Source organism: Mustela putorius, unplaced genomic scaffold, assembly GCF_011764305.1.
Source record: "Mustela putorius furo isolate JIRA1106 unplaced genomic scaffold, ASM1176430v1.1 tig00003870_pilon_pilon_pilon, whole genome shotgun sequence".
Lineage (NCBI taxonomy): Eukaryota > Metazoa > Chordata > Mammalia > Carnivora > Mustelidae > Mustela > Mustela putorius.
The window spans coordinates 2,904,692-2,931,464 of record NW_025422022.1 but is presented as its reverse complement, the minus strand read 5'-3'; the positions used below and the strand labels follow the sequence as shown (position 1 = coordinate 2,931,464).

The 26,773-nt window shown below is 41.8% G+C and overlaps 1 protein-coding gene across 11 annotated transcripts in view; it reads right to left on the bottom strand.

The window, feature by feature from the left end:
• Positions 1 to 26,773, bottom strand: part of FARS2 (phenylalanyl-tRNA synthetase 2, mitochondrial) — a 529,842-nt gene that overhangs the window by 444,481 nt on the left and 58,588 nt on the right. For 3 of the 11 annotated variants that reach the window (XM_045066960.1, XM_013056788.2, XM_045066962.1), the window contains one exon: positions 4,359 to 4,479. The exons of the other annotated variants lie outside the window; for them this stretch is intronic. The gene's annotated coding sequence lies outside the window, so the exon portion shown is untranslated. The remainder of the gene's footprint in view (positions 1 to 4,358; positions 4,480 to 26,773) is intronic. 11 annotated transcript variants of the gene reach the window in all.

The following is a 26,773-nucleotide window of genomic DNA, read 5'->3' as shown; positions in this document are numbered from 1 at the left end:
AAGGCTGCACCTCTGGCAAAGGAGACACTGAAAACCTACCATTAAATTTTCCAGAACTCTTCAGTGGCCTCACCAAACAGTCTGACTGGGAAAAGCTCAGGTCCAACCCTAAAAGAGATCTCTGAGCCCTATACCTGGGGACAGTCTGAGAGGACAACAGTCCGGTGCACACACAGAGAGGATTTGCTGCTGTGGCTGAAGCCAGGCAGGGAGATGTGAGCTCACCTTTCTAGCTCCTCCATGACTCAGGCACGTGGTAGCTACCCAGTAAATACAGCTGTTCAACAAATCCTTATTAGACATATTATTATGGCTTCTAACAAAACATTAACTACTTGGACACATCAATCGGTACTTTAATAGAAGGGGACTGGGCTAGGGAGAGAGGCTCTTCCAACTCAACAAGTAAACTTTAAATATACAAAAGATGTTCAGCCTGAAGTCCTCAATCTCCACATCTGCTCTCTAACTCAGAAGGATTTCTGATGTGAGGCAGAAGAGCAGGTTTAGAGCTAGAAGACGCTCCTCCAAAAGCTGTAACATCAAGGCGGCTAACTTGCATGCCAAACGGCCTACAACGCACCATCCCTCCTGTAGATAGGATTCCACACACCCTTAGTGTTTCCAGCATTTTTATTTCACATTTTCAAAGCAATATCTGTGCTCAGGACCATGTCCTGCTTCAAGGACTGCAGACAAATGGATTCACAAGGAGCTCTGAAAAGTGCTCCACAAAGTGGCTGCTTGTCTCATTTCTCCTATGACCAAATTACCCATTTAAGTGACACAGTATACCCAACCTCAAAAGAATGGCAAATCTGGGACTCTGGCACCCCCAGACCTGAGCCACGGAAGCCACAGAATACTGGGTAGAGAGCACTAGCTGGGGACATGAGCTCTGCCCTCGCACCCCCTCTGTGCTATCAGTAAGCAGCTTACCCTCCCAAAGCAGTCCCTTCCCAATCTGCTAAAGTGGACACTTGTGGCTAAAATGAATTAGGAAGGCAGAGAAAGTCTTTGGACAACAAATAGTAAAGGCTGTTACTTGTCAGTGTTAATATCATTGTTAATATCAGTGTTAATATCATTGCTGTACCATCTGCTCAAGGCAGTGACAAGCTTATATTCTCTAAGACAAACACGCATGAGACCCATTCAAATCAGTAATCACCTTACTTACAGTCCATCATCAAAAGCAACTCAGAAAGTAAGATACTAAGTGCTTACCCATTAATATTTGTGTTTATTTCTACAGAACCATCTCCCTTCACCCCAACCACAGAAGAAGGGAGGGAGAGGAGCAGGGAAAGGGCGAAAGTCTCCAAGTACAGTCTAATCTCTGAAGTCTCACCAGGTACAGGCAGAGGGGTGGGCCTCTCCACTCCCCAGAGGGCTCCTGGCTAACTCATCAACTGAACTATCATAGTTACTTTGTCCTCAATGCTCCCGAACACCATGGGAGTGTCAGATAGCTTTAATCCCACAGAGACAACCCCACAGCACTTTGCACACCTCCATCCCCCATTGGACAAAGTCTTCTGAGCCAGCCAGGCCCCATACATACAGCTGGGAAAAGGCAGATCAGTCTAGGGCTCCACCACCATTGCTGGTATTTGGTTGGGGGCAGGGTGGTGATCAGGAGACCACAGGGTAAAAACTGAGAGTTGTGTTCAAGTGGTAGTCTTCATCTCCTGACTAGGCAGACTTACAGTCACTTTGGCTGTTCTGCTGGCCTTCCACCCAGACTCCCGGTCCTCATGCCACTGACTTTCTCTCTTAGAGAACAAAATAAAGGTGGGAATGACAGTACTCTGCTGTTTGGGTTGATAGAGACACTAGCCTCTACCTCACAGGATGAAGGACATCACTGCTGGTGGGACCAGCTGTAGGCAGGGACTTCATCATGACGGAATGTCCTCCAGCACCTGGAGTGTCTTAGTAGCCCAAAGTCAGAAGATGGTCATTAATTCTTGACGCTTCATGCCCATCATTAAGTTGCGGATCTCTTCCCACTTGTAGCCCATGGACAGCATTAACCCAGGCTGCCAGGGATCCTTGTAGTCAGGGAGAGCTCAGTGTATGGCTTCAGTTCCTCTTCAGGGCCCATGTCTATCCACAGGTCTCTCACGATTTCCTCTAAAATGCCTCAGTCACTGTGGTTCTGAATCAGGAATTTCTCAAGCAGGTTTTCAGTGTCTAGAGACACGAAGAAAGAAAAGTTGTATATTCCACACAATACCCATTTCCACAGGTCTTTGAATTCCAATCCCTCAAAGGGCCATCACAAAAAAAGAATGACTTCAAAGCTCTACATATCCGCTGAAGGGGCATCATAATTATGGCTCCAGAAGAATTCCAGGGAATAAGAGGGGTCTGCCACAGAAGGTATTCAGCTTATTGACGATGGAGAACACATCACACTAAAGCCAAAGTCCGCAACCTTGACATTAAGGTCAACATCAAAAAAGCAGGTTCTCTGGCTCTAGGTCCCTGTGGACAATACACATCTGGTGGAAGCAGCACTGTACAGTGGACACTCCACAGAAAAATTTGTTACAAGCCTCTTTCTCATATGGCCATGGTCCACTAGATAATCAAACATCTGCTAGCATATACCCTGACCGGGTAGAGTGTTTGTAGGTCAAGTACATCTCAAACAGTTTCATATTATTAAGGTAATTAAAGACCTTCATGCTTTGAACTTCAAGGAATAGTCTCTGGAGACTGTTAAATCTCTGCCAACTCTTATTAATGACCTTCACAACCACTTCTGTCCCATAATGGCCGAGTCAACATGACCTTGACGAAGTTTCCCTTATGACCATGGTCATAAGGAGCTGGTAACTGTCGGTATGTATGTCTGTATCAGTGTGGACTGCTGCAAAGCCCAGCAGCATGGTAACTAACAACCCTAACAATACTAGCTAACAATATTAACCAAGAAAAAGGAAAAAAAATTGGAAAAAAAAATAAAAAAGAGAACTGAGAAAATAAAAAAATTTTAAAAAGAAAACAAAGGAAAAAAATTTTTTAAGAAGGGAGTAATTTTAAAGACTTAAAAGAATGGGGACGGGGGGGGGGGTGCGGTAGGGAGAGGGAGAGAAAGAACAAACAAAAGCGACAAAAGTCAAAAAGGCAAAAAGCTAACTGTGGTCAACGTCCCTCCGGTCACCAAAAATCAGCTTCTTCGGTAAAAGAACCAAAAGCCTTTGGCGTAGCCCCGGCCTCCTGCAGATACTTGGGAGTTCCCTAATAATGGTTCCTTATGAAGTCATAGCAAGAAATGCACCAGTCATGAATGGGGATAATCCACAGTGCCTTCTTTCTCACATGTGTCTCAAGGACACCCCTTTTTTAAGAAAGGGATGGGGAGTATCCCAAAAGATTTTTTTTTTAAAATCTGGTTGGTAGCCATCAATATTAACTTTATCAAAATTTAAAACAAATAGGATGCTTCAGTGGCCCTTTCATTTCCAGTTTGAAAAGCTATAATAATGTTTGGCTTTTAAAGAGTTCATATGCCTACACTTAATATATTCAATTCTTTTTTTCTTTAAGCTCTGAGTGATCTCAAAATGACACCACAATAACAGGCAGGATGATACCATAACGAAAATTTCTGTGGCATAAGACACAATACGGTGCATTATTAATAAACGTAAAGCTGAAGGGAACAAGACTTTAGCTATATTTTCATTTGTTATTTGCAGTTTTGCCCAGAGTCTTTGGAAATTCCCATCTTCCATGAGCCAGAGACCTCACTATGACCATTTCAGTAATCTTTAAAGGCAGAGGTTGCAGCTGTGAGTTGAGAAAGTTATTCTCTTTTTTAAGCCAACAAGCCAGAAAACTCTGTGTCTGTATTATTAGGCATGGGCGCGGGCTAGGGTGCTGGGTGCCGGGCATGGCACGAGTGCCTCAGGGGAGGAAAGTGAGAAGCCCCTTCCTTAATTCCTTCTCTACCCTCTTCCTCCAATCTTTATGTACATCCAAGTTTCTGACCTGTATCGTTTTCCTTCTCTTGGAAAAACTTTTAACACTTCTTGCCAGCAAGATTTATTACAGGGAAGTTTCTCCAATTTTTATTTGTCTGAGAAATTCTTTCTACTTCGCTCTTGCGGGATAATTTGATACAGGCATGCCTCAGATACTGTGAGTTCAGTTCCAGACTACCACAAAAAAGTGAATCTCGTAATAAAATGAGTCAAATGGATTTTTGGGTTTGCCACTGCATATAGAAGCTCTGTTTACATTACACTGTAGTCTCTTAAGTGTGTAATAGCATTACGTCTAAAAAACAATGTGCGTGACCTATTTTAAAAAAGACTTTATTGCAAAGAAGAAAAAAAAATGCTGACCTTCTTCTGATTCAGCAAGTCCTAATCTCTTTGCTGGTGGAGGGTCTTATCTCCACGTTGACGGCTGCTGACCATTTGGGGTCGGGGGTGTTTGCTGAAGGTGGGGTGACTGTGGCAATTTCTGAAATAAGTCAACAATGAAGTTAGTTACACCTATTGAGCCTCCCTTTCAGGAACAATTTCCCTGTAGCTTGTGATGCTGTCTAATAGCACTCTACCACAGGGGAACTTCGTTCAAGCTGGAGTCCACCCTCTCGCCCCCTCGCACCCTCTCAAGCTGCTGCTTGATCAACTAAGTTATGTCATGGTCTAAATCCTCTGTTGTCATCTCAACAGACTTCATGGCATCTTCCCTGGGAGTAGGTGCCATCTCATGAAACCATGGTCTTTGCTCATCCATAAGAAGTAACTCCTCATCTGTTCAAGTCTATCATAAGATGACAGCACTTCAGCCACATCTTCAGGCCCCACTTCTGATTCTAGTTCTCTTGCTGTTTCCACCACATCTGCATTTTCTTCCTCCACTGGAGTCCTGAGCCCTCAAAGTCATCCATAAAGGTGGGAGTCAACTTCTTCCAGACTCCTGCTGCTCTGGAAATTTTGACCTCTTCCCATAAGTCACCAATGTCCCGAATCTAGAAAGGTGATTCCTTTCCAGAAAGTTTTCAACTGACTTTGTCCAGCTCCATCAGAGGAAATATCTATGGCAGCTCTAGCCTTATGAAACATATTTCTTAAATAATAAGACTTTAAAGTTAAAATGACTCCTTGATCCGTGGGCTACAGAATGGATATTGTGTTAGCAGGCGTGAAAACAACATTCATCTCCTTGGCCATCTCCATCAGAGGTCCTGGGTGACCAGGCCCATTGTCAAATGAGCCGGAATATTTTGAAGGCAATTTTTTTTTTTCCTGAGCAGTAGCTTTCAACAGTGGGCTTTCAATATTGAGAAAACCATGCTGTCAACAGATGTGCTACCATCCAGGCTTTGCTGTTCCATTTAGAGCACAGACAGAATAATTTAACCTCATTCTTAAGAGTCCGGGATTCTGAAATGGTAAATGAGCGCTGGCTTCAACTTCAAGTCACCAGCTGCATCAGCCCCTAACAAAAGAGTCAGCCTGTCCTTTGAAGCACTGAAGGCAGGAGCTGACTTCTCTCTAGCTCTGCAAGCCCGTAGATAGCATCTTCTTCCAACAGAAATCTGTTTGGGCTACGCTGAAAACCTGCTGTTTAGTGCAGCCACTCTCATTCAGAATCGACCTCCACTAGATCTTCTGGATAAGATCTTCTGCTGCAGTTTGAACCTCATCGCTTCTACTTCACCCTGCACTTTGATATTACAAATATGGATTCTTTAAACTTCACAACCGTCTGTTAACTTCAAACTTTTCTACAGCAAATTCCTTGCCTCTCAGCCTTCACACAACTGAACAAGAGTTAGTTAGGACCTTGGTCTGGATTAGCCTTTGCCTTAAGGGAAGGAATTGTGGCTGGCTTAAACTTCCACCCAGACCACTGAAACTTTCTCCATATCAGTAATTGGGCTGTTTTTGCCGCCTTATTCATGTGTTCACTGGAGTAGCACTTTTAATTTCTTTCAAGAACTTTTCCTTTGCATTCACAACTTAGCTACCTTTTTAGCACAAGCGGCCCAGCTTTTGGAATGTCTCAGAGTTCGACGTGCCTTCATCACTAAGCTTAATCATTTCTAGCTTGTGATTTAAAGTGAGGGATGTGCCACCTTTCCTTTCACTTGAACACTCAAAGACATGACAGGGTGACTGGCCTACTTTCCATACTGTTGTGTCTCAGGGAGTAGAGAGGCCCAAGGAGATGGGGAAACAGCTAGATGAGGGGAGCAGTCAGAACACATACAGTAGCTGTCAGTTCAGTTTACCTTCTTACACAGGCACAGTCTGTGGCACCTCAAAATAGTTACAAGAATAACTTCGAAGGTCACTGGTCACCAGTCACCATAACAAATATAATAATCATGGAAAAGTCTGGAATATTGTGAAGATTACCAAAACGTGACACAGAAACCTGAAGAGAGAAAATGCTGTTGGAAAAATGGCACTGAGAGACTTGTTTGATGCGTGATTTCCACAAACCTAAAATTTGCAAAAAACACAGTATCTGCAAAATTCAGTAAAGCAAAGCACAATGAAATGAGATATGCTTGTACAGACTTTTAGATTGGTTGTTTTTTTGATTTGCTTACATGGTTCCTGAATAAAATCTGATGTAAGTCTTATCCTTGAGCTTACGTGGGTAAGGTATTAAGCTCCTCTGGCTTTACTCAAGATTTCCTCTTTAAGTTTCTGCAATTTTAATATGATATATCTAAGTGCAGATTTTTTGCAGTTTGCCTACACAGTGTTCTCTGAGCTTCCCAAATTTGTGGTTTGATGTCTGTCATCCATCTGGGAAAATTTCTCAGCCATTATCACTTTAAATATTTCTTCTTTTCCTCTTTCCTCTCCTTTTGGTATTCCCAATTCCTATATTTTAAATCTTTTAATTGTCTTACAGCTCTTAAACATTCTGTTCTGGTATTTTTTATTCTTTTTTTCCTTTTGGGAAAGTTTCTCTTGACAAGTTTCTACGAACTCACTGACTGTTTCCTTGGCCCAGTCCAGTCTACTAATGAACCAAAAGCCATTCTTCTTTTCCGTTATAGTGTTTCTCATTGCTAGCATTAATTTTGATTCTTCCCAGAGTTTCCATCTATCTGCTTACATCTCCATGTTCTTGAATTTTGTCCATTTTTTCTATTAGAACCCTTAGCGTGTATTATACCTATTTTAAATGCTCAGTCTGACCATTCAAAAACCTCTTCCCTATCTGACTGTGATTCTGATGCTTCACTTGTCTCTTTAAACTATTTTGCCTTTTAGCATACCTTGTAATTTTTTGAAAAACAGACATGATGTATTGTGTTAAAGGAACTGAGGTGTTCAATGTGAAGTTTTATATGTATCTGGCTAGGAGGTAGGCTGGGTTTACTGTTAGTTTTAGGTATCAGGAGGCTAAAAACTATTCTACTATCCCTTTTTCAGTCTTCCCTGTTGCCTCTGACTTTCTCTTACATAGGATCTGCATCTTGCTGTTGATAATCCTTCTTATTATCCAGGTCCATGACTGACGTGGCAGTAAGGTGTTGGAGAAAGAGAAGACCTCTACAGGGCTAGGAGTAGGTCCCGATATTCTAGGAAGACTATGTCCCCTGGACTGCGACCTTCAAGTGTGACTCACCTTTCTTTTTTCCTTTTCCCCCTCAGGTGAGACCAAAAGTATAAAAGGGGCTAGAATAGGGTATTTCCCAGCCCCCAAGTCAGTTAGTTATGTTCTGGTAAACTCCTGGTCTGTTAAACTTTAGTAAAATAGTTTCCTGTAGGGCATGCTTTTGTTAAGGAGAACAAAATGCTCTGGATATATTTCAAAATGGTTTCTTTCCCCTTCCCACTGCCAGAAACAAGATTTTTGAGACTCTGGTAGCGCTCCTGGAAGTAAAATTCATGAAAGCATAGAGCCCTTCGCCCCAGTACAGGGCCCTGGTAGTTTTGAACTCTCAGGCTTGTACACACCAAGCCTCTAGCAATTCACCTGTTACAGTTTAACTGTTCTTACCAGTCCTGGTGGGGGAAGGGGGGAAAAGGCGGTGGGGGAGGGGGGCAGGGAAGGAGGGCTCTTCTTCAGGACTTCTGCTTCTGATAAACTGTGATTCGTGGTAGGCACTCTTCTCTCCATTTCTTGGGACTCCAGTTTACCCTGTAACCTCGATTCCCTGAAGGATCTGAGAGGAGTCATTGATTTTCAGTTTGCTGAGCTTACTTTGTCATTGTGAGGACAGGAATGTGGACATCTAAGATCTTTCCATGTTGTCCCATTAATGTGTCATTTTGGTGGTACAGTAGTCCTATTTACAGTGTTCGAAACTACAGAAATCTATGTTTATTTCAAGTATTTTGTTTATAACATGCTATATGGAATACCATTTGCACACAGGAAAAACACCCTCAGACATACAAGTGTTAAGAAAAGCAACTAATTCTTCCTATGGTGCCCCTCACCCTATGAATTTTGCACAGTACATCTGACATTTAAAAGTCTCTGTTTGGGGGAGCTGGGTGGCTCAGTGGGTTAAGCCTCTGCCTTTGGCTCAGGTCATGATCTCAGGGTCCTGGGATCAAGCCCCGAGTCAGGCTCTCTGCTCAGCAGGAAGCCTGCTTTCCCCTCTCTCTCTACCTGCCTCTCTGCCTACTTGTGATCTCAAATAAATAAATAAGATCTTTTTTAAAAAGTATCTCTGTTTGGATTACAACGATCTTTTCTTTATAAATAACTTTAAAACCAGATGTCAGCCAACACGAATATGGCTCCATTAGTCAGTGAAGGCTGCCAGTTAAGCTTAGTCTGGAGAGCCACCAGCATCCCTCTCCATAATGAAGCCCTGGCAGATGACAGGACGAGCACCAGCAGTATCTGCTGTTTTACGTCTCGTGCACGATTCATTTGTTGATGCCATGCAAGGTGGCAGGAGGCAAATGATTTCATTTCATATGAAGCAGGCTCCTGTATCGTTGTTTATCATGGTCATTTGCCTCTGAACATGCATTTATAACCAGCCCATCACAAATGTGTTAAGTATTCGGGTGCCCTCTGTTCCCCACTTCTCTAAAAATCATTCTACTCTGTAGAGACAAAACAAATTCTTTTCAAAATAATACACTGCCAACAATATATCTTGATGCTTTGGAAAACACATGTTTTGCTGCCAGTGTATCATTCTTTCTTTGAAAGGAGAGCTATTACTTTGCTGCAAATACTTAATGTTAAGATCTTACTATTTTTCAAATTGTGCAGTGTTTTTTTTCCAGATTATAATACTCATAATTTCTCTTAGCTCCTTTTTCTCACCAGGAAATGAATTTCCCATCGAACTCTATAATTTCTGGCTTCAAAACTTATTTACATAGGTAAATCTATACTCAATGTCACTACATATAATTTACGATTTTAGAATCACATTCATGTCAACAGACCAAAATGTCACACACAGTTTGATTTCACTGTGGGGTTCTTCAGGTGCTGCGTACATGGAAAGAGATGAGACAACTCTTCACAAAAGCTACAGTAATGGGAAAAGGTTGGAGAGCACATATATATAAAGGAATATTCACCTTTCCTGACACTGTCCAGCATTATGTGGGGGTCTTAACCCTTATTAATGATTTCCCAGGATTCTCGTCACAATTACAATAGTAGTTAATTACCTAATATCCAGACAGGCTTTTCCTTATCCCAAAATATTATTTCTAAAATTCAGGTCATTTAAATGAGCATAGAAAACTTACATTATGAAAGATTCCTAAAGCACTTCTTTTCAAAGCCAATAATCCATTAGCAAAATTATCAACCATCAATTATCTCCACCCACGATTTGCCAGCTTTATCATTTCAGATGTTTGTATATTAGATTTTCTTGAAATAGAGCACAACTGAACTTTTTACACAGATTGTATTTCTTTCTCAAAGAAATCCAGATTGCTATATAAAATTTGCCTCAAAAATTCTCAGAAAACTTTCTAGATAAAAGTATTATAAATTCCACGGGATGCCTGGGTGGCTCAGTTGTTAAGCATTTGCCTTTGGTTCAGGTCATGATCCTGGGGTCCTGGAATGGAGCCCCGTGTCAGGCTCCCTGCTCAGTGGGGAGCCTGCTTCTCCCTCTCTCTTCTGCTTGTGCTCTATCTCTCGCTCCCTCTCTCTCTTCCTCAAATAAAGAAATAAAATCTTGAAAAAGAAAGGTAATATAAATCCCCAATTCAATTATATGAAAGAGTAATGAAATGTACATTTCCCCAACTATGAAAACTAAAGCTCTTTAGATGCCACTGAGCCACGGTGGCCACAAGGTCTCCCATGGATCACAAGTATGGCGAGAATCTCCCTTACTAGATCTCTTAATGCATTTGAGATATGCAAGATCATTAATCATTAAAGAAAAGACATCCACTTGAACTGCAAAGAATAAGATATAAGGTCCACCTGAAGGGAAATCGGGCTAGAGGCAGTTGATCAAACGAGGTCAGTGCTTAGCAAAAAATTAATGGACTTTCTCAACTATTCCTTGGAAGGAGAAACCAGCAGTGCTCAAGATCCTTGCCGAAATATGGAGGAAAGGCCCACCCCTTCCACCACAACATCCCTGTTCTCCCTGCTCCCACCCACCTCAGTCAATGATCACTCCCCTTTGCCCCACACACCCCCATCCCACCCACGACAAGTTCTTCTGAATCCATCTCTTCAGTACCTCAGGGATCCATCTGCCTCCTTCCATCCCTACTGTCACTCATTCATTTATCTAAGGGACCCCTTGACTGGTTTCCCTGCTTCCAGTTTCAGCTTTCTTATTCTATTTGCCCCAAAGCAACCAGCAAGATCTTCCAAACTACAAGTCTGATCAAGTCACTCTACTGGTAAAATCATCCAGTAGCTCCTCCATGCCAAAAATGTCTTTGTGGATAAAATACTTAGGACTCAGCAGGATTATACAAGACCTTCATAAACTGTCTTGGATATTCCCAAATTTTGCTACACATGGAAATAAATGCCTCAGCATACCTCATCCCAATTAAGTCACAATGCCAGGAGGTGGGAGCCAGTTATCAGTATTTTTGTTTAATTCCCAGGTGATTCCAAAATCAGCAAAGTTTTGGAAACTAACACTTCCCTCTCCAGATTCACCTCTTAAGATTCTCTAACTCCAAGCCACAAACTAGCCTTCTTGAACCATTTTCTGTTTTTTAACACTTTCTCATGCTTACTTGTACCCAAGGCTTTGCTGAGCCTATTCCTTGTGGACACTCCTCCCTCACTAAGTCTTGTACAAATCTATTTCCCAGAAGAGGTCCCTGTACTTTATAAAGTCCTTAAAAAATTCTCTATCAGAAATTATCTTCTGGGGAAGCCTGGGTGGCTCAGTCAGTGAAGCATCTGACTCTTGTTTTTGACTCAGATGGTAATCTCAGGGTCATGGGATTAAGCCCTAAGTGGGGCTCTGCACTCAGCGGGAAGTCTGCTTGAAATTCTCTCTCTCTCTCTCTCCGCCCACTTCTTCCCCTCCTTATCCGAACTCTTCAAAATCTGGGTTAAAGACCATGCCTATACGTTCTCTGACAACTTGTACTTCCCCTATTACAACACTGAATACAAAGTGTCAGGTCTGCCTATTGATTAGACAGCAACCCCATTAAACACCAAGTTCTCTGGGGGCATGTCCTCCTTGGTAACCACACATCCCCAAAAGGGAGCATCAGATGGAAACTCCTAAGGAATGGGACTGTGCCTTCACTGTTGAACACTTGTCTCCAGCATGTCTAGCACTCGCATTCCATTCTGTATTCAAGTCCAGGTTGGATCCCTTAAAAACAAGAAACCAATAGTTGGCCCCATGGTCTTAAAATTTTGAGAGATGGCTCTTTAGGAAATAATAGCGCAGAGCAGGGGAGGGGCAAGAAAAAAGTGCCCCACGCTTTCTAGCATATCCTGGTAATTAACCCTATTTTTCAAAACTCTCCTCAATGAGCACATTCTCAGCAGCTACAGAAATGAGTCAAATCTTTAAGTTTTGATATGTCCTTGGTTCTTCCTGCTGGGTACTATAATATTCTGCACCATTGCTAACATCTTTTTTAGGTTGGCAATATTGCCCTCCACTGTCAAACACTAAAAACAATAAATCCTCAAGTAATAAACACAATTCCCAAGGTCATTAGGAAGCCTAAGTGAGAATGTGGGGGGAAAAAAGTCTCTAAACACACACACAAAAAAAATACCATACAAATGTAAGTTATGAGACTTAGAGATTAATAGCAAGCAAAGCCCAAAAGAAATTCTTATTAAAATTTTTATACTTTAATTTCTGGGGATACATGAATGCCTTGAATAAGACTGCATTGCTTTTGAATGGAAGGCACACTCACAAGGACTGCAGCTTCATTCATAATCTGAATTGCTGCCAGAAGATGGTCCCAAGCCATTTGCTTTTTTCTAAATTATCTTCAAATTTACAGACATCACACACATCTAAAAAGCTCATTAGTAGTCAAAGAACTTTATGTACCTAAATTTGGTTTGTGGATGAATATGTTTACTGCATAAAACCCATAAACATTCAGAAGATCCGATGACACATGGAAAGTTATTTAAACTAACTTTTACCCCCAAAGAAATCTACAGTAGGTAAATTCACATGGGGCCACACTGGAGATATTGTATCACTACGGATCAGAAATAAATTAAATTACAGTTATGAAAGAAAGCAGTCTGTGGGTGCCTTTTGTCTTCCTTCTGACAGCCAGATCAAATCAGAAGTCCCTAGTCCCCATCACTTAACAAACCTTTAGGTTCTCTACCACTCTCCACGCCCATGATTAAAGAGGCTCATGGTCTTCTTCTTAGTTAATTAAACCACCAAGATCAAAAACTGAAAAGGTCTCAATCTTAAGAGAGTTTCATGTATCTGAAGAGGACAGGATAAACAAAGTAAGTTGATCTCAGTCTAATATCACAATCTATGAATAAAGAAAATGTTACAGGATTTGTTTTATAAGTAACATTTATTAGGGAGTGTAGATATGTGTGTGAGTTTCAGAGAAAGAGAGCCCTATGATCTCATACTCAGATACTCCCTGTTGAGTTAAAAATAATAGAACAGACAACACACCCACACACACATAATTCAGATGGAACCCCTTCTTGGTTACTTTGTCACTTTTCCTACAACTGCTATTGTTTCCTGGGATCCTTTCTGGAAGAGTGGGGATTTATTTAATCTGTCTACAAACAGGACCACATCTTGTTTTCCATTGAATAGCAACTCTCCCAGGAATGCTTGCTCTGTTGGCACCTAAGTCTCCTCACCTTCTGGGTGGCTACAGATGACACTGCCACGTGGGGGTGCCAAGATTTACCTGACCGGTGCCACACTGAGGCGCGCCGTCACCAGGTTTCTGCCGTAAAAAATGATGCTGGGTTAAGAATCTCCGCCCACGTATCTTAGCAAATCATTGTTAAGTTCAAATAGAAGATAATTTTTTTTTTAAAGATTTTATTTATTTATTTGAGAGAGAGACAGGGAGAGAGAGCATGAGTGAGGAGAAGGGCAGAGAGAGAAGCAGACTCCCCGTGGAGCTGGGAGCCCGATGCGGGACTTGATCCCAGGACTCCGAGATCATGACCCGAGCCGAAGGCAGTTGTCCAACCAACTGAGCCACCCAGGCATCCCTAGAAGATAATTTTTTAAAGGTGGGATTTCTAGGGCAAAGGGCATTCTATTTTGATATTGTCTGTAGGTCTCATGTTTTTATGGTGAAAGTTTCCATTTGCCCAAACTCTCATAGGCACTTGGAATTTTGTTTATTTTTTTGGCAAACTGTCCAAAAATAGTATCTCATTGACCTACCTTCTAATAATTGTTATCGGCAAGGCAGCACATCTCATTTATTTTTTTAGCAGGATCTGTATATTTTCTCTTAAACTACCAATTCACACACACACACAAACTGTTGGACTAATAGTCTTTTTATTACTTGCATCTATGAATTCTTCCAGAATTAAGATAGTTAACTTTGTCTTTCTGTCAACTGTTTTCTTGGCCATGTGTGTTACAAGTACACAGCTCAGAGAAAGGTCTTCACCATTCTGAAATTACAAATAAGTACACCCTTGTTTTCTTATAGTTGTACTATTTCATATTTTCACACTTAAATCTTTGATCTAGATCTGGAATTCCCTTGGGTGTAAAGAGTGAAAGGGGAAACATGCATTTTGTTTAGTCTCATTTCCCTGAACATTTATATTGGACAAACATATTTTCTACAGCAATCTGAAAACCATCATTATCATCATCTAATTTCAGGTCCATTTCAGGTTTACTTCTGGGTACTGTTTTGTTCCCTTGATCTGTTTGTCTATTTCTTCTTCCACAGCAAGAAGTTTAAGCTGTCCAGGTCCAGGGTTTAAGTAATTCTAGCTTTATGCCATACCTTAACGTAAGCTTAACTGCTGCTCATTTCTTATACTTTTCAGAATTTCCCACGTTTTTCTCACATTTTTATTTCTCCAGAGAAATTCTGGAGAAATGACAACAACAAAAAGTACTACTGCTCTTTTGAATTGGGAAAGCACTTAGTTTACAAATTTCCAGAGAAGTGACCACTTTTACTACCAAGCCTTCCTTTCTATACTCTTCCTTTAACCATTCTATCATATCCCTTCAGCTTTAAAGTTTCATCAGATAAGTTTTCACATTTCTTCCTTTTTTTTTTTTTTTAGTCTTCACATTTCTTATTTCAAATTTATCCATAGCTGTTGTAAAAAACCCATTTTTAAACATATTTTGTTGGAGAGAGGATACAAACACTACAAAATTCCAAAGATACAAAGATATATATTGAAAAGTAAGGCTCCCTCCCACCCCTGTCCCCAGCCATCTAGATTTCTTCCCTGGAGATTCATTGCAAATCTGCAGCAGGATGTAAATCATTTTGCTGTTTAAAAAGATAGGATGTCCTCTCTTTAAAATATAACAGTTCAAGGCTAAAAAGAATCTCGCACCCTCCAGATCTGAAAGATAGCCCCTGCTCCTGCCAGTCAGCCTGCAGTCCGCCCCTCCTCCTTCCGTCCTCCGCATCCCATCCACCAGTAAGCCCTAGTTATCTCCCCCACCTTCATCCACTTCTCCCCTAATTCAGCAAGACCACAGAAGCTAAGGCGGAGGTCTGACTTCCCGTCTCACTGTTTCTCCTGCACGTAGCACAGCGACTGGCAGAGAATGGTAACCACGCACCACTGCCCCGTGCACAGAAAGTGCTCGATGTAGTGCTGGATGTTAAGAGCCGGGACAACTGAGGGGTGGTCTGCAGATGCCCAGAGCCAGCCCGTGGTAAGGTAAGGACAGAAAGGGAGAGGAAGCACACAAATCCTTTTGGAACAATTAGGCACTGCTGTCACATTCTTCCAATAATTCATGTTTCTCATAATTTACAAACAAATCCATCAACAAAGATTAGAAATAAAAAAAATATGGTCCTTTGCCACAGATGGTTTAAGATGCAGGGGCATGTAAGCCCCTATCAGCTCGTGCCTAGCCTACCCTGGCACCCCAGGGGAGTTACTGCTTCCTGTCCTGGTCCCCCTCCAATCCATTTCTACAGAACCACACCCCTGCAGCTCAAACCTCAGCGCTTGCCCTCAGCACTCTCCAGGACCTACAAATGTCCACATCACTGGGCTCCTTCCTGCTTCTGTGACTTCACTCAGATCTTTCTTGTCACCATCCAGGTGTCCTGGCTCTGTCTACCTTCCCAGGACACAGTGCTCCCGTTCTGCCTTGAGGCCACCGCATACAACGGTGCTCCCTCAGCTAGGGAACACCCGGCCCAGGAGAGACTCAATAACCTCAGGAAAAAATTAAAGGAAGAAGAACAGTTTTGTAGTAGCCTATTTTTAAAAAGTGAAAAAACTCTTACATCCATGTTCCATTTTTTTAATAAAAATTAAAATCTCACACTCTCCCTTTACTTCAATCCTTTTTTAAAAAATGATTTTATTTATTTTTCAGTACTCTCTACACCCAAAGTGGGGCTCAATCCCACAACCCGAAGACTAAGAGTCAGTCCCATGCTCTACCGTCTAAGCTGGCCAGCCTCCCTCCCCCAACCCTTGACTTCAGTCTTAAAAGATTCTCATCTCTTGAAGCAAAGTGGGGAGGGTGAATGCTTACCCGCCACTAGGTAAGGCAGAAGCTAAGGCTCAAAATAGGGTCCTGCCTAGATTAAGTCCACAGGGCAACCTCATGTCCTAATCATAGTCACTCCACCAAGATTCCCAAAGGCACCACACTTCCCTACCTACCACAGCACTAAGCTGAGGTAATTCATAAAATGGGAAATCAACTCATTAACCAATAGACACCAAAATGCTCAAACCCACTGCTAAGCAAAGAATTAAAAACTCAATGCTACTTCTTACATATCAAGTTAACAAAGCTTAAATAGCAGTAATACCCAATGTTAGTGTGTAGCCTGTGGTTAGTTAGGCATTACTAGTATCACCTTGTTGAAAATAATACATAAAATATACAACATAAAACTCTGTATATGTGTGTGTGTGTGTGTGTGTGTGTGTGTGTGTAACATCAAAATGTTTAATCTTCTTTGACCACAATTCAACTCTGGGAAAATATCCTAAAGAACTAAGCCTAGGTGTGGCTGGGTGGCTTAGTCAGTTAAGCGTATGCCTTCAGCTCAGGTCCTGATCCCAGCTTCCTGGGATCAAGTCCCACTCTGGGCTCCCTGCTCAGTGGGGAATCTGCTTCTCCCTCTCCCTCTTCTCTCTCTCATCCTCTCTCAAATAAATAAATAAAATCTTAAAAAAAAAAAAAAAGAACTAATCCTAAATATATACTAAACTTCATGCACAGAAAGTTTACTAGAAGATAATCTGCAATTGGAAAATATCAGAGCTGTGCCAATCAAAGACTCTCAAAGGAAAGAGGGAGCCCATCACTACTAACTGGAAAGACAATGTGCTCAGGTCTGTCTCCTGACTAAGGGGCACTGCAAAATCCACTGACGAGAAAGGGCTGAGCCGCTGGTCCAGACACTGACAAAATAAGCAAATATTTCAATAAACAATGAAAAATTAGGTTTTTGTAAAGGATATAATACAAGGAAAAACATATGTGTTCAGTAGAAAGAAAGAAAGGGGCACTTGGGTGGCTCAGTGAGTTAGGCCTCTGCCTTCAGCTCAGGTCATGATCTCAGGGTCCTAGGATCGAGCCCCTCATCGGGCTCTCTGCTCAGTGGGGACCTGCTTCCGCCTCTTTCTCTGCCTGCCTCTCTGCCTATTTGTGATCTCTGTCAAATAAATAAATAAAATCTTTAAAAAAAAAAAAAAAAAAAAGAAACAAAAAAATGTTTTCAAAAATAGCCTAATTAAAGGGGCGACTAGGTGGCACAATCAGTTAAGCATGTGACCCTTAGTTTCGGCTGAGGTCATGCTCAGTCACGGGACTGAGCCCCACGACGGGCTCCATGCTCAGCGCAGAGTCTGTGTAAAACTCTTTCCCTCTGGCTCCTCCTCCCACATTCTCTTACTCTCTAAAAAGAACCTAATTATAACCACATAAAAATTATGTATAGAAAAGGAATAAAAGATAATTTTGAAATGTTATATGTGGCTTGCATTCAAGTGGAAGGAACTTGGGATAATTTTCTTTCAGCTTTTCCTTATTTTCTAAATTTTTGAGAAAAGGCTTAATAGTTCCTATCACCAAAAAAAAAGTTAATCCCTTTGAGCTCAAACAAAGTTAAAAAAGTATCTACGTCAGCAAGCTATAGCAGAATGTTTATCAACAACAGTTTGGTAAGACGCTTCTAACTTATTTTTACCGTGTAACCGTATTACTGGTTATTGCACAGAAGGCAGCATGGAGCTAGTTTAGTGGGATGCAGACAAAAATCATCCTGTCCACTAGCTACAGATAGGATTAACGAGATTATCTTTGTGCTCTTGCAGGGAGAAAGTGGTTTACACACTGAGACTGTTTGAAACCCTGGCACCATGCATAAAATAAGCTATTCAGTCATACCAAGGACAAACATTTCTACTCCAAAGTTACAGAAACATAGTCAAAGCCCTCCGAAATGTAAATACCCATAAATTCCAGACGCGATTACCCAGTAGCTATAACTACTGACAGCTGATGTGGCTCACATCAATTTCCAGAGGCCTCGAGCCACCTCGGACTGAGCAGGCTATAGTCATTCACAAATCATTCAAATCCCAGGACAGATATCACAGGGTTGTTAAAAGGACCAGGAGACTGTTCATCCTCCCTCCTGCTTTGTCTGCTCAGTTCTTCCATTTGACATTCACCATGGGCACTTGCCTCACTATTAAAGCCCTTAGCTTCAGAACTTAACACTGTGCCAACAAATGTGCTTGTTGTATTTGGGGAAGAGGTTACCGAGAGGAAGGAAAACCACCACACAGACAATGCAACACTGAGGTTTAGATTTCAGTCACACAAGAGAAATCAAGAAACTCAACGTTAATGCTCCCTGACAACCTTAAATCTCTACCCTGTGCATATGGATCATAATGAGAGTTTTATTAGGATCACAGTTGTGGCCAATACACACTCCAATCATGTACCACAATGAATACTAAATATTCTTCCTCTGAAATAACAAGTTAATAATAATTAACAAGTTAACAATTAACAAGTTACTAACAATTCAAATTCAGAGGTGATAATGCAAAGCTGTAATTCTGTATGAACCGAATTTTGATCCCACACTATCTCGGGGCTCTCATCTAAAGCTCTGGACCTGACCTATTGCATCAAGGTCACAACTTCTATAAACACATTTCTGTGCAGCTACAAGAGAAGGGAATGTGGGCATATGGGGGAAAAAAATACAAATATAGATCTGTTGAGGGCAAGGGGGGATGAGGGTAACAAGTACCCCCAATAACAGGGTCACCCAGTAACAGGGTGTACTGGAAAGGACACTAGAGTGGGACCCAAGGGAATTCCCAATCATCATCCACAATCTGTTTGACCTTGAGGAAGCCACTTGGCCTTCCTAGGCTATCTCTTCATCTATCAAATAAGGATGAACTGTTAGATGATGCAGAGGGTAATACACAAGAGTCAAGAGATCTTTTCAGGGGCGCCTGGATGGCTCAGTCAGTTAAGCATCAGACTCCTGATCCTCATTCAGGTCATGATCTTGGGGTCCTGGGACTGAGCCCTACATCTGGCTCCATGCTCAGTGGGGAATCTGATCAAGGATTCTCTCTCTTTCCTTCCCCCTTTGCCCCTTCCCTTGCTCTCTCTTTCTAAAATAAATAAATCTTAAAAAAAAAAAAAAAAAAAAAAGAGCGAGAGAGAGATCTTTTCCAGCACCACTTTCTTAGGTAATTTTTCCACCAAGTTTCTTCTTTACCCCTATGAGGTTGGCTAGCTGCAGATTTTACATACACCCACTCACTCACTCTTAGGAGCACAAGACCTGGCCAATCCCATTACATAACCACAGGGCTTTGCAGAATTCCTGGGACCACTGGATAGAGCATTCATTTCCCTCAGTCAGTCAGTCAGTCAGTCAGAAGACACAAAGCCACTACAACATACATAAGATACAAAACAGTGTGCTAGACAATCCAGGGGACAGGCATAAAAATGAAGGATTTTAAAAAATACAGTCCCCGGGCGCCTGGGTGGCTCAGTGGGTTAAGCCGCTGCCTTCGGCTCAGGTCATGGTCTCAGGGTCCTGGGATCGAGTCCCGCATCGGGCTCTCTGCTCGGCAGGGAGCCTGCTTCCTCCTCTCTCTGTACTGTGATCTCTCTCTGTCAAATAAATAAATAAATCTTAAAAAAAAAAAAAAAAAAAGTCCCCAATGTAAGGTATTTAATGTTTATAGCCCAATGGGAAATACAAAGAACTGGATGAAATTGTAATAGCAATGATCTAGAACAAATTACTAACTAATCAAAGTTGATTCCCCACAGCCCCTCCAACATAAGCACTCAATTCCACATTTGAAAACTGCAGTTACCAGGTAAGGGCATCTTTGCTGCCCAGGGTTAGGCAAGCTCCTGAGCAGAGGCCCCAGGTACGTCCAATGTCCTTCCCTCTGCCTGACCTACTGACCGCCTTCAAATTCCACCTTCACCTCAAATCATTAGGCATTCTCAAAAAGGAGAGGGCCATTAAGAACCTCGTCCTGACTATTCTTACTAATTAACCTTTGCCAATTTTTTTACATTTTCAAAATTCCGGAAATAACAGGAAATATATATAACTTGCTGTATTCCTTGTCTAACACACTGTGATATTAAACAATGAACCGAACAATTATTATATTGGCACAAAACACCTAGTATCTTCCTATTAACAAGAACAATGCATAATGTCAATGCAGGTTTTGTTTTTGTTGTTTTATTTATTTTTTAACTGTATTTACTTATTTGACAGAGAAAGAGAGAGAGACAGAGGGAACACAAGCAGGGGGAGTAGAAGAAGCAGGATCCCTGATGAGCAGGAAACTCAATGTGGGGCTCAAGCCCAGGACCCTGGGATCATGACCTGAGCCAAAGGCAGATGCTTAACAATGACAAGGTGCCCCATGTCATTGCAGTTTAAATCAATACACACCTGAATCAGTGAGTTTTGTATGTGCACACATGAGCACACACTCTCACACACACCCTCCACCTGTCCTACTGAGAGAGGCTGCAACCCCAACCCTGGCTAGCCACCTGGGAAACAAATGACTTTGTGATGACATTGTAATTTGGTTCCACAATCTGGCAATATGTTTAAGGAGCCATAAAATTGTTCATACTCTTTGACCTAATAATGCCACACCTGGGACTCTCTTGTAAGAATCTAATTCAAAATATGGAAATAGCCACATGTACAAAGATATATCTTACAGTGTCATTAATAATTGTGAAAAGTTGGGAGCAATGTACTTGTTAACAAGACAGCTAAATCATTAATGGTATACTACAGAACATTATGCAACTATTAAAATGGTAATGATGGAAATTACATAGCACTAATGGGAAATGCAGATAGAAAACAGATACAAACATGTAAAAACCACTTCAGGAAATAACAATCACTGTTTTAGGATGCTGAATGGGGGTGTTTTTTTCTCTTTCTATTTCTTAGCTTTTATAATATAGTTCTGATGCTTCTATCATTAGAAGAGAATCTTTTTTTTAAATGGAGGGCTCTCAGTCGGTTAAGTATCTACCTTTGGCTCGGATAATGATCCTGGGGTCCTGGGATCAAGGCCCATATCAGGCTCCCTGCTCAGCAGAGAGCCTGCTTCTCCCTCTCCCTCTGCTGTTCCCCCTGCTTGTGCTCTCTGTCTCTGTTTCTCTCTCTGCAAAATAAATAAAAAATTTTAAAAATTTTAAAAATAAAAATAAATAAATAAAAATAAAAATAAATTATATATATATATATATATATATATATATATATATATATATATATTTTCCCCTGGGTGGCTCAGGCAGGAAAGTGTTGGACTCTTGATTTGAATGAGGTCATAATCACAGGTCATGAGACTGAGCCCCATGTCAGTCTCCACACTGGGTATGGAGCCTGCTTGAGATTCTCTCTCTCCCTTGCCCTCTGCTCCTGCCCTCCTCCATTCTCCTATTCTCTCTCCCTCTCTCTCTCTTTTAGAAAATTAACTAATTAAGTAATTGAGTTAAAATTAAAAAATAAAATAAAACAATAAAAAATGGAGTACAAGCCTTTGATCATAAGGATAAAGAGGAGAGAGGCCACACCAGAGGGCAAAGCCTGCTCTTTGACCCATGGAGGAAGGGAACCAGAGGCATTTTTCATTGCATGATGGGCAGGGAGCCATGTGCAGAGAACAGCTTCATGGAGAATCACCTAGAGGTGTCCCATATTGTCAATGATTGCCAAGAAATGAGCAGTGCCCACCAGCTAACCCCACTCAATTCCCTCCATTGCGAGCATCCTGAGACAGAGAATTCCCCAGGCACAGCACACATGCTATCAGGTTAGTTCTCTGTTAAAGAGATTTATATGGGCTCACATGAGACTGTGTGATCATTTAAAGTAAATAAGCTCAGATTTTCACATCTGGAGCAATGAGGAATGTCTGTGGCAAGAAATGTAATAATCAGAAAGACGGGGGAAGAAAACAGAAATACTCATCACTTGTGGTGACACCAGGAAAGTCAATGTGAGGGCAGGACTGGCCTCTCCTGGGCTCACTCAGGAATGAAAGACACAGGTCAGGAAGAGTATCCAATCTCAACACACTATCAATCACCAGATGGAAATTGATTTAAACTTGGAGCCACTTAACCCCACATGCAGTTTCAGCCCTGTGTCCAACCTGGGGACCAGTCCCCACACACAGAGATCTTAGGGAACTCAAGTCCAATTTTAAATGGCCAACACTGAGACCTGTAGGTTCCCTGCCTTGCACCTCTTGTGTTCTTACCTTTATCCCTTGGCCAACCACGTCTTTTATAACGCAGTGTCAACAACCAAATTCTCACCTTCTCTCTACATCTGAATTTCTACTCCGAGGCCCTGCCCCGGGAGGCTGCAGAGCAACTGACTGAAAATTCAAATTATGCCCCCCTCCTCTCTGTCGACTTTGGGAAAATTACCTAATCTCTCCAAACCTCAGTTCCCTTATCTTTAAAACTGATACCTACCCCGTAAGGTCATTATAAGGTTCAAAAGAAATAATGAATGTAGGGGTTTCTGGGTGGCTCAGACAGTTAAGCATCTGACTTCAGTTCAGGTCATGATCTTGGTGTCCTAGGATCAGGCCCTGAGTTGGGCTCTGTGCTCAGCAGTGAGTCTGCTTATCCCTCTTCCTCAGCCCCATACTTGCACACTTGCTCTCTCTGTCAACTGAATAAATAAAACCCTTAAAAAAAAAAAAAAAAGAAAGAAAGAAAAAGAACATAAACCACAGTATCTGATACATCGAAATGCTAAAATAGAAGTTTGCTCCACATGCCCTTCTGTTCCTCAAGTACCAGCATCATGCCAGTCTTCCCTTCATCCACTAATCCTGTCCATTCAACATGAACAGCACGGCCCACTCTCTCCTGCTAAGCCCTCCTTATCCCAAACACACACCTGTAGTCAGCCTGCCTTCTGGAACCACCTACTATCCAAACCAAGACACTCATTTCTGAGCCATCATCTGACTCCACTTCCTTACAAATGTAACACCTTAGAGGAAGCACACGGCAATCCTTTCAGAGTTGGGGTACTGAGTCCACACTGTCTGCATGCCAAGCCCTATTCTTTCACTTGTTAGTTAATGTGACCTTGGTCAAGCTACTTAACGCCCCTGTGCCTCAGTTTCCCTATCTATAAAATAGGGGTATAACAGTGCCTACCTCACTAAGCCTGTTGTGAGGATCAAGCATATGAAAAGAACTCTGAGAGCTTCGGTCTAGCACCTAGTAAACAGGTACTTTTTTAACCTTGACTCTCCATGAGAGTATTTAGGCCAGAGGTATTTGGCTAGGCACATATGCTATCCCATGTAAGCAGACAAGTCAAACATCTTTGTTCCTCTTAGGCATTAGGGGAGATTTAAGTAGGCTTTTTAGAGCAAAGCCTTGCTATCCCCAGTGTGGTCCACAGACCAGCATCCACATCATGTGGGAGTGCATCAGAAATGCAGATTATCGGGCCCCACTTAGCCAGACTGAAATGGAACCTACATAGAGTGGCCCCTCCCCATATCACCATAATATAATATTTGAGTCTATACTCCCTATAGGAAGATGCCACAAACTATCATTGACGGACTGCTGCTGGCTTTGAAAGACCCAGAGGTGGCACTGGGCTGGGCTAGAGCTAGGAGGGGCCAGCCAAACCTCCTCCACAAAACCACTGGCTATGTTTTTAGAGAATCTGCTGGTACCTTGTTGCCCTTCCATTTAAAAACTAAGTTAAGGCAACAGAAAACTAAGTGCTGTATGTTATAACCCTTGACCTTTTCTTAGCAACACGTGTAACAAACCAGTCCCTGGAGGTCAACAGCCAAAGAATAATCACAGGGAAGGAGTCAGGGAAAACAAATGAGAGTACAGAGCAGAAAAACCATTCCAACTGATCCAGGAGCCCCTTCAAGTCCTTCCAGGGGGAAGGGGGTGGGGCACAGCCTTCATTTTCTAGGACATTGGAAATGACCAAATGCTGTTGCCTTTGATGTAAGCAATCAGGTCCCCTCACCCATCAGTGCTCTCATTCCACCTCTACACACAACTGTCACCAAGGTAATTAACTAAAAGGAGAAATCCACACAAATGCAAGAAGGAAGCCACCTTCCTAGTCCAGCCCCTACAACTATTATGAAATTATCTAAACGTGAAAGCCAGATCAAACCCAAATGTGCCTCTCTTTGAAAAAATCAAGGAGGACAAAAGGCAGATATCCCTAAGAGAATTTCCTCATGTCACTCTGAATTAGCAGCTATGTACGATTATAAATAAAGATAACATTATGTATGCATGTACTAAGTACATGTGTAAATACATACACATATACATGTACAAACTTTTCTGTGCCTGTATCTGAAAGGTTTGGGAGTGGGTCAGGAAGTCCTTGTCCTCAAGTACTAGAGTAACTCAAACATTTTCTACCCTCAAGTGGGGTGCCTAAGAGATACACAGCAGGAAAACAGCCATGAATCATACGTCCTCTCTGTTTCAACTACTGACAGAGTTCTCATAAACACACAGAATATAAACAATGACAAAGTTAGAAAATTTTACTAAATACTCATTTTAAAACCAAATCAAAGCAAAAAGAATATTTGTTTCCCCAAACTCCAAATCTCGTCTCTGAACTTTGTGAAATTTCAACCAAACAATCTTGAAGCCACAATCCGACACGGGAAAGATGATGCCAGATCCACCACTACTCTTTTAAACAACCTCAAACAACCCAGGAGGAGCTAGGACAAAGCATTCCTCTAAACCAGATGCCCTCAGCCTGAATGGCTTACTCAAAGATACAGTCAGTTTTTTGAAACAGCTTCAGGAGAATAGGTGTTATTTCTTCTTTGAAAGTTTGGTAGAATTCCCCAGAGAATCCATCAGGGCCTGGGCTCTTGTTTTTGGGGAGGTTTTTGATCACTGCTTCAATCTCGTTACTAGATATCGGTCTATTCAGGTTGTCAATTTCTTCCTGGTTCAATTTTGGGAGTTTATAATTTTCCAGGAATGCATCCATTTCACCTAGGTTGCTTAATGCAAGTTGGTGCAGCCACTTTGGAGAACAGTGTGGAGATTCCTCAAAAAATTAAAAATAGAACTTCTCTATGACCCTTCAATTGCACTACTGGGTATTTACCCCAAAGATACAGATGTAGTGAAAAGAAGGGCCATCTGTACCCCAATGTTTATAGCAGCAATGGCCACAGTCGCCAAACTGTGGAAAGAATCAAGATGCCCTTCAACGGACGAATGGATAAGGAAGATGTGGTCCATATACACTATGGAGTATTATGCCTCCATCAGAAAGGATGAATACCCAACTTTTGTAGCCACATGGACGGGACTGGAAGAGATTACGCTGAGTGAAATAAGTCAAGCAGAGAGAGTCAATTATCATATGGTTTCACTTATTTGTGGAGCATAACAAATAGCATGGAGGACATGGGGGAGTTAGAGAGGAGAAGGGAGTTGAGGGAAATTGGAAGGGGAGATGAACCATGAGAGACTGTGGACTCTGAAAAACAATCTGAGGGGTCTGAAGGGGCGGGGGGTGGGAGGTTGGGGGAACCAGGTGGTGGGTATTAAGGAGGGCACATATTGCACGGAGCACTGGGTGTGGTGCAAAAACAATAAATACTGTTACGCTGAAAAGAAATAAAAAAATATTATTAAAAAAAAAACACAGTCAAATTTCCCAAAGTAGTGATATGGCTGAGGGTTTAAATCACAGAAGGAAAGGTGCTATAGGTAGTGATGGTCTAAATGAGAAGCCTTCCAGAACTGCAGAAATGTCAGCTCCAACGTCACTGCAGTCTTCACTTTAAAATCGGAACTCAGTGACCTGGAGCTAGCATTGAAATCCTGGAGAACAAACAGTTGTCTTTCCTCTATATTCTTAAACTTAAGGTTCTACAAGGTAAGTACGATCTGTCCTCTGCAGAAACCAGCATTGTGTGAATATGAAGACATATTCCTTAAAGATACGGAAATAATTTTCAACCACAGATAAACGAAATAGAAGAGATCCCTTTGGATTTGAGAAATATATTCCAACAATCCCCACTCATAGAGACAACCAGAGAAAAGACCTCCTGTATCTTCTGTGGTACTAAGTACATGTGTACTTTCTTTTTTTTTTTAAGATTTCATTTATTTATCTGAGAAGGGGGAGGGTCAGAGGGAGAAGCAGACTCCCTGCTGAGCAGGGAGCCCAATGCAGGACTGGATCCTGGGACTCTAGGATCATGACCTGAGCCAAAGGCAGTCATCCAACCAACTGAGCCACCCAGGCGACCTTCAGTGGTAAAAATCTTAATTAGACCCCAAAGAACCAGGTAGTCAAGAGAAATTAGAGCAACAATCTTATACCATCACCATACTTTAGAATTATCTATGTAGTTTTTTACAAATCCCAATGGCCAGAGCACCCACTAGACCAGTTACATCAGCATCTTTGGAGGCAGGCCTCGGGCATCATTACGTTTTCAAGCTCCCTAGGTGGAGTACAGAGTACTGAATGAGATTATTCTACAAATATCTTACAGATCAGAAAGGTCATTTCAGCTGACTGTGGACTCCTGATAC